The sequence below is a fragment of the Nelumbo lutea genome, chromosome 5 (genome assembly GCF_056320005.1).
Source record: "Nelumbo lutea isolate HS-2025 chromosome 5, American lotus-T2T, whole genome shotgun sequence".
NCBI lineage: Eukaryota > Viridiplantae > Streptophyta > Magnoliopsida > Proteales > Nelumbonaceae > Nelumbo > Nelumbo lutea.
This window is the reverse complement of record NC_142688.1, coordinates 54,675,609-54,683,419: the sequence shown is the minus strand read 5'-3', so window position 1 is coordinate 54,683,419 and position 7,811 is coordinate 54,675,609. Positions and strand designations below refer to the sequence as shown.

Below are 7,811 nucleotides of genomic sequence, written 5' to 3'. Positions count from 1 at the left end.
TAAACTCAAACTCCAACTTGAACTCAAACTCCTAATTACCTATTCCTAATGGTAACACACTCTTACTTAAGATAAGAGAGGGATAAGGATAAGGGATGAGGATAAGAGATGAGGAATGGTGTAGCTGGTGGCAAGTTGGCGGGCAGAGCTGATGGGTAAGATAAGTGTGGGCCCACCCTGATGAGCTATCATGTGGCCCCCGCCCTACTGTTGCTGCCGGGCGGCGCGTGCGTCTCGCAATGCTGCTACCGTGAGGAGCATGCTGCTATCGTGCGGTGCGTGCTGCTACTGTGCGGTGTGTGCTACTGCCGTGCGGTGCATGCTGCGTGCTATCGGGCGGTGCGTGTTGCGCGCTGCCGGGTGGTCCGTGCTGTGCGCTGCCGGGCGGTGCGTGCTGTGTGCTACCAGGCGGTGCGTGTTGCACGCTGCTGGGCGGTGCATGCTGTTGGGGGGCCCGCTGTGCATGCTGCTGCCTATGACTGCGCCGCAGTGCGCTGCCGGGCGGTGTGTCCATAACATCACACCCCTCCTGGACTACGAGCTTGTCCTCAAGCTCAAATTCCAAATACGTGGCTCAGAACTCTGCGAATGGATCAAACGGCTGCACACAATTTCTCAGTCCACCAACAGTATGAACAACAGGGACTGCCCCGTAGCTCAGTGCATAAAGCTGGTTCAGTCCACATGTCTCAAATCGAGAAGGCATGAGTAGGATGTCAACAGTTATTCAATGGGCCCTTTGCACAGAGGAACCATCCCAACCCCTGATTTTGCCATGGTGTTGACTCTCAAGATGTTTGAGAAGCTGTTACCGGTCAGGTCTCCCAGTGCCCAACATGACTAGTTGCATATCCTGGTCCACTATCCAAGGAATAGACTTAGCAATGAGATCAACACCTTTCTGATGGTCAAGCCTTCCAATGAACCCAATCAGAGGAACATTCTCCCGAAGAGGAAGACCAAGCTCCCTTTGTAGAGCTGCTTTGCATTGAGGCTTGCCAGTTTGAAGAGTCTCGGCAGGGTAATTGGTGTAGCCATCCGATGCCAGGTAAACATCTAACTGTGGGTTCCCTTTGTTTGCATCAATCACATTCACAATGCCCTTCAGCTTCCAATCAAACTCATTTATTATTTGATGCAGACCCCAACCACCTTCTTTAGTTTCCAACTCCCATGCGTAACCATGGCTTACAGCGACTACACGATCTGTTGCTCTCAGGCCAGCTGCAAGGACATTGAAGTGTTCCCCACCTCCTAGGTCATATAGTTTGAACTAGTTTTGTGGAAGATCCACATAACAGAAATCGCGTACTAGACCACGACCCCGGTGTGCTATGTTGTGGATCATAGGAACGCACTGGGTATACTTACATAAGAGAACCTTAAGAGCATCCTTACAGAAGCGAACCATGCGTTTTAAAATATCCCCTCGGCCTCCCCCATATATATTTTTCTCAATGTTGCGAAACATAGGGCTGTCCATGAACACAAAATCTATGCCATCAATATAAGCTTGAAAGAGAGTTACCTCCATATCCTGCCCATCCACCTTATATCTTTTGTGCACTCCTGTTTCTTGGGCTTCTGCATAGTTATCATACCGTGGTGCCACAATCATAACTCTATGTTCACGCCGAGCCAAAGCCTCCAGTAAAGCCCCAGCAACATCGCCAAGTCCACCTGTCTTCGACAAAGGAGCGCATTCTGTAGGTACCAATATAATGTTCATGACATTGTCCCCAGCCAAAGGAGGAGACTTTACAGTCTCATCCTCTGTGCGCTGATCCTTGGTAAAAACTGCGGCTGTAGGGGCAGCAATCTGCTGTTCGCTGGATGCCTCTACCCAGTCCGGACGGCGACTGTTTGTGTTGGAGATTCCCTCAGAACTCCTTTCTTTGTTGGAGAGGAATGCTTCCAGGCGGCGTCGCAACTCCCAGACATCTTCCTTGACTTCACGGACCTCTATGCTGGTTTCTGCTAGCCTATGTTCCAACTCGTTGACCTTGGATGATAGTTGCTCCATATCGCCCGTAACGTTTGGCTTTGATACCAAATGTTATGGGCCCGCGCGTAAGATCTCGTCACGAGTCGGTCCACGGGGAGAAAGCCCTGCTTTTCCTTGCGCCTTCGCTTGCGTGCAGACCCTATTGCGGAAACTAAATGGGTGATTTGTCCAAGAGACCACCCGAACTCTCCTCACTCTCCTCACTCTTTTCTTGATTAGAAAATTGAATGCCTTTATTTCAATTCGTGGTTCCTTAAATAGGAGATTACAAAAGGGAATTCCTAATTAAACTCAAACTCCTAATTACCTACTCCTAATGGTAACACACTCTTACTTAAGATAAGTATGGGCCCACCTTGATGAACTGGCGGTGAGTTGGCGGGTAGAGCTAATGTGGTAAGATAAGTATGGGCCCACCCTGATGAACTGTCATGTGGGCCTTGCCCTACTGCTGCTGTCGGGCGGTGCGCGCGTCTCGCAGTGCTGCTGCCGTGCAGTGCATGCTGCGCGCTGTGCCCTACCGGGCGGTGCGTGCTGCGCGCTACCGGGCGGTGCGTGCTGCATGCTGCCAGGCGGTGCGTGCTGCTGAGCGGCCCGCTATTCGTGCTGCTGCCTATGACTGTGCCTTAGTGCGCTGCCAGGCGGTGTGTCCATAACAGTTGCACTTGAATTCTTAGTATTCAAGTTAGGCAGAGGGTTGGAATGTGAAAACTAAAGCTTTTGGGTAGCTGATTTCTATGCTATCTACACCTATGCTGCTATTAAAAGTACCAATTGAGCTCATTATGAAACTTTTCTCTTTGAATACAATACTTGTATTTTGAATATGGTCTTTATTTTAATTTTTCAATTTTAAATATTGTATTTCATCTCATTTAATTACCTATTACTAAGTCAAATATTTGAGATATTAATTCCTATCTCTTTCATTATATCTTATATCTAAGGTATTTTTTTTTATCTCCAACAAACTATTGTAATTAGATCTATGTCTTATATATTTAACAATATAAAATCTATGCTTTTTTAAAATTGACTAAAAAATGGAACTATTTCGATAAATAATTCAACCAACCAGGTTAAATGGGTTAAACCATGATGTCATAATTAAATAACATAAAATTTTAATTAAAATAGAAATAAATACAAAAATTAAAAATCTATAAAATATTTGAACACATCTTTAATATTATATATCCATCATATTAAACAAAATTAAGTGTGATAAACAAATCTTTCACCTAAAATTGTTGTGTAAAGAAAGTGCACATTACCAAATATGAGTGAGAACCCTTTTCAACATGACCAACCAATTGAGGTTATACAAAGAGCACTTGAGCATAACGAAGCTCAAGTTGTGTTGTTTTTGGCTTAGGTTGGACTTTCCTTGGCAAACTTGGACTTTGACCTCGCCAGACCAGGGTCCAAGGTCTCAATCTTAGGGTTGGATTTGGGTTAGTTCTAAACCTAGTCCAACCTGCCCTGTAAGTTGAACCCCTATTGAGAGTATTATACATCTGTACATAAAGAGAATAATTAATGATCCCATGACATCATCCATGTTGTATGTTTTGAGGCCTTTTCTTTTCTTTTCTTTTTCTTTTTCTTTTTTTTTTAAGAATTCTTGAGGCGTTTAAGCCAGGTTTTATTTGATTTGAGAGGATACGTTAATCTTCATTTGTAGGGTTAAAGTAATAGTAAATAGTTCTATCTTTACTATGGGAAACTATACAATGACATTTATTTGAGACACTAGGTGTGTTCATCATACTGTCCAGATTGCCAAACCCAATACCGAACCAAAAAGAAATTTGCAATTTGGTTCAATTCGGAAGTTGAAACAGCTTGCTTCGACTTCTTATATTTTAGAAACTAAACCGATAGATATACATATATATTATATAAACTATATTATAAACCACACTAAATTATAATAAAATAATTTGGTTTGATTTGATAAATTCTCAGACCGTATTTTACTAATTTATTCTGATTGTGTTCAGATATGATTTTAATTTTGACCTTTCGGATTAGAAAACAAGATGGGCCAAAGTGTTTTGAGTGTTTGGAAGAGTTCTTTTAAAAAATATAACGTGATGCCATAACACTTGTAAGACCCCGAAGCACAAAACCTAAAACTGAGGCTTTTTCCTTTTGTCATTGAAAGCACAAATATTGAAGCTTATCAAAACATAAGCTAAATTTAAGTTTGACTTGTTTAATTAAACACATTACTAGAATATTTGCATTTAAAGTCGTAGAATAGTATTTACAAGGGGATTGGATCTAATAGGTACAACAAAGTAAGAATGTTAAATGAGCACTTGATATTGATAAATATTTTGACAACTATCAAAAGTGGGTATTAATCTTTTTCAAGGGTAAGTAGAAGGTATTTTAAGGGACAAGTGTTAAAAAATTTCCAAGTACTCATTTAACATACAGCATTGTGCCTACAACCCACGATAGAAAGAGTGTTTGGTTCCGTTTACGTTTACAGGTGGTCATTTATTTGTTTTTTTTTTTTTCACTTTAAACATTTTCTGTTTTTATTGTTTGTTGAGCTTTACTTTTAATGTTTTTTATTTTCCACCTCAAATTAATACTCATTAAAATGTGACACATCAACATTTGGTTTCAAGAAACATTGTGGCATTGGGGGAAACAAGAATTTGGTGTTTCTCCAAATTCTTCATACACAAAAATTAAAGTGTTTTAGTTTTTTACCGTTTACTTGATAAACGATAAAACCAAACAATGATTTCATTTTTTCAATAAATACCAATAAAACCAAACACATACATAATAGGTTTAGATACACGCCACACCACAACCCATGTATCGTGGACTGAAACCCACTATGCCATCGTTCAGTCCTCGCCACGCCCAAAATATCCGCAACGGCAAATATCGTGGTTGACACCAAGGCGCGGGCGACCATAGTCCCATCGAGATACAAGTGCCTTGCATATTCTGACTTTTCAAAAAAAATTCAAAGAACCCGTTCTCTTTACCGTTGTAAAACCTTCACTCCTCCAGTCTTGCTTCGACTTCTAATAGCTGAGTCGCCAACGCTGTGAATCTTGTTCGATCCTCACTATCGCCGGTCACCTCTGCTGTCCTCTGCTTGTGGTTCACTGCTGACCTCAGGTCAGCCAAAAACCCTCTTTGATCCATCATTCGAAATTCCAAAGATTGAATGTTACTGGGTTTCGACTGGGATCTTCCTCAAACCAGACGGTGAACAAGAACACCCCCTTGGACCCACTATCTATATATTTAGTCCTGAAATATCTACATTGGGTTTTTGTTTGATTTAGGATCATTCTCTATTCAGATAAGCTTTTGCTTTTGAACTTTCAGTTGTGGAAAACTAAATGAGCCAGAGTTTATTTTAGTGTTTGGTAAGAGTTGTTTTCAAAAAGATTTAAGGTGAAACCATAACACTTGTAAGCCTCGAAGCACAAAACCTAAAAATGAGGCCTTAAGCTTTCTAGTCTTGAAAGCGCAAATATTGAACCTTATCCAAATGTATCCTAAATTAAATTTGATTTGTATAATTAAACAACTTTATCTAAAAGAATAGGACGTACAACAATGTGACCGCTTGAAATCCTTCGAATTGTTTTTTATGAGTCATGAAACAAAACTAATTAGATTTGATCTGTAAGTAAATACTATCTTTAATTCAAGCATACATGAATGACCCAAATTTATAATTTATATTAGAATTATAAATTATAAATTATAACCAGAGCTAGAGTTGGACTTACACCACACTACGTATACTTCTAGTTTGATTTAGAATTTATTTAGCCCTTTTCAGGTTATATCTGCTCTGTTTTAAATCATGCCATAATAACAAGCATGTATAAACTATGAAGTAAGTATAAACTATAAATAGACTATTTTAATTCATGGAAACATGAGACAACTATTTTAGGATATAGGGTATGCATTCCATGGCAAGCTAGTACATGCATGCAATGCCTTGGCCTGGCTAAGAAGGGATCATTTTTAACTCAGAAAGATCGATGGTAGCACTTCTCAACTGAACCCTTGAAGAGGCCTATCCAAGAGTTTTTTAAAAGATTTGAGCCTTGAGGCATGAGGCATACAAATCAAGTGAAGTTTTTCTTATTATTCTGAATGTAATGTTCTAAGTTTGTTAATTTTCTTATTTCTTCTCTTAATGGAATATTTTTGTTTTTAATAATAATAATAATAATAATAATAATAATAATAATAATAATAATAATAATAATAATAATATTGTTATTGTTATTGTCGTAATTATTATTATTATTGGATGACCATAAATCTAATATCAATTATATGGATGATTTTTCATACATTTCCTTTCTTCTAAATTTTATTTCTACATGAAATGTAAAATGTTTATAATTGTTGGTTGATTAATTATTATTTTATTTAATGCTTAAATGCCAAAACTTATTGCTTATAAACTTTTAGCTTATGTATATGTGTGCCTTCTATCATTTTAATTTGGTATATTACATGTTATTTTCATCAATTTATAAATTTTAATTATAATGCATTGAGGTACCTTTTTGGGCCATTATGCCTCAACTTTGCATTTAGCCTTTTAAAACTGCATGACAAAATAATACTAATAAGCAAGCAAGGTTAAAAGTAAATAGGAACGTTAGGGGCCCATTTCACTCGTCCTTAATCTTGGAGTTCTGGTGCATAATGAGGCCACAGAGCTTAGGAATGGCAACGAGGCAGGGCAGGGACAGGGAACCTCTCCCATCCCCATCGCCGCAAAAATCCCCATCCTCGCTAATGGTGACAAAGTTATCTCCATCCCCACGAGGATCTCCATTTCTCGTGATCTTTTATAATGTTAACCATTTTGTTTTTGTTTTTTATTTTATTTAAAAAATAATAATTAAAATTTACAATCCTATTAGAAAAGATTCAAACATATTTTTAAAAATATTAATATATAGATGTATGTGTACATATATACATATATATTAGTGGGGATCCCATGGGGCAAGGAGTGTTCTCCCCATTCCCGCTAACAAGGATGAAAATTTCCCCATCCTCGTCCTTGCGGGGGGAAAATCATCCCCACGAGGATCAAGGAAATGGGAAAAATTGCCATCCCTAGCAAAGCTTGGCATTGTTGAAGTTGTTAGTGTAGCTGGTGAGGTCGGTTTTTTCATTCTAGGTGAGTCATCTCCCCCTTGATCCGTTCTTTGCTTTTATCATGTCGAGTGTCGAGTCTAGGGAAGAGAGGGGTTTGTCCTGCCAGGATGAGGAAGGATCCTCGGTCCAAGAACAGCGAGGTTCCAATAAGGGAGCCTCATCCTCCAGTCGTCAACCCAAAAGTAAATCTGAGTTCGGTCCCACTTAACTAGCTACCAAGGATGTTTACGAGCTTGTAGACCGGTATAGGATACCCAACCAATTCAGATATTCCCTTCCCCATGGGTAGTTCCTGTGGGAGCATGATGATGACAAGATCACTATCTTCGAGGAGGCCTTGAAAGCAGGTCTTCGATTCCCCCTTCACCCCATTATTCCCAGGGCGCTGAACTATTATAATATTAGCCTAGGTTAGCTTCATCCCAACTTTATTAGGACCTTGGTTGGCACCATGTCCTTCCATCACCACATCGGCTTCCCCTAGATCTTAAGACCTTTGCCAACATATGCCACATAAAAAAAAATCCTTCCAGTACTCCCAAGATGTACAACTACTACCTATCCTACCAGCTTGGGTGTAAGTTGTTGCACGACTTCCCTTCCAAGGTACCGGATTGGAAGAGGAGGTATT

At 39.7% G+C, this 7,811-nt stretch overlaps 1 pseudogene; it reads right to left on the bottom strand.

Annotated features, from left to right (window-relative positions):
- Positions 1-574: 574 nt before the first annotated feature.
- LOC148852491 (granule-bound starch synthase 2, chloroplastic/amyloplastic pseudogene) lies at positions 575-2,023 on the bottom strand (annotated as a pseudogene).
- Between the last annotated feature and the right edge of the window lie 5,788 nt (positions 2,024-7,811).